The sequence below is a fragment of the Littorina saxatilis genome, linkage group LG1, assembly GCF_037325665.1.
Source record: "Littorina saxatilis isolate snail1 linkage group LG1, US_GU_Lsax_2.0, whole genome shotgun sequence".
NCBI lineage: Eukaryota > Metazoa > Mollusca > Gastropoda > Littorinimorpha > Littorinidae > Littorina > Littorina saxatilis.
In genome coordinates this window covers 44,900,201-44,900,576 of record NC_090245.1, presented here as the reverse complement: position 1 = coordinate 44,900,576, position 376 = coordinate 44,900,201, and positions in this window count along the sequence as shown.

Here is a 376-nt window from a genome sequence, read left to right as displayed (position 1 = left end):
GATCAAAGAGCTTGATAATTACAGCAGAATAAAGTGACAGAGAGCACGGGAGCAAACACACACGAACGCGCGTGCGCGCACACAAACACGCACGCAGTGCCCGCACACAAACACGCACGCATGCACACTCTCTCTCTCTTCTCAGTCTCTCTCTTTCTCTCTCTCTCTCTCTCTCTCTCTCTCTCTCTCTCTATCTCTCTAGCTCTCTCTCTCACACACACACACACGCACAAGCGCACAAACGCACAAACGCACGCATGCACGCACGCACATACACACACACACACACACACACACACGCACACACACACACATATATATTTCTTCCTGTTTCCCATACTTGCGGTCGCTCTCTTTTTCAGGTTATATCAGCCTG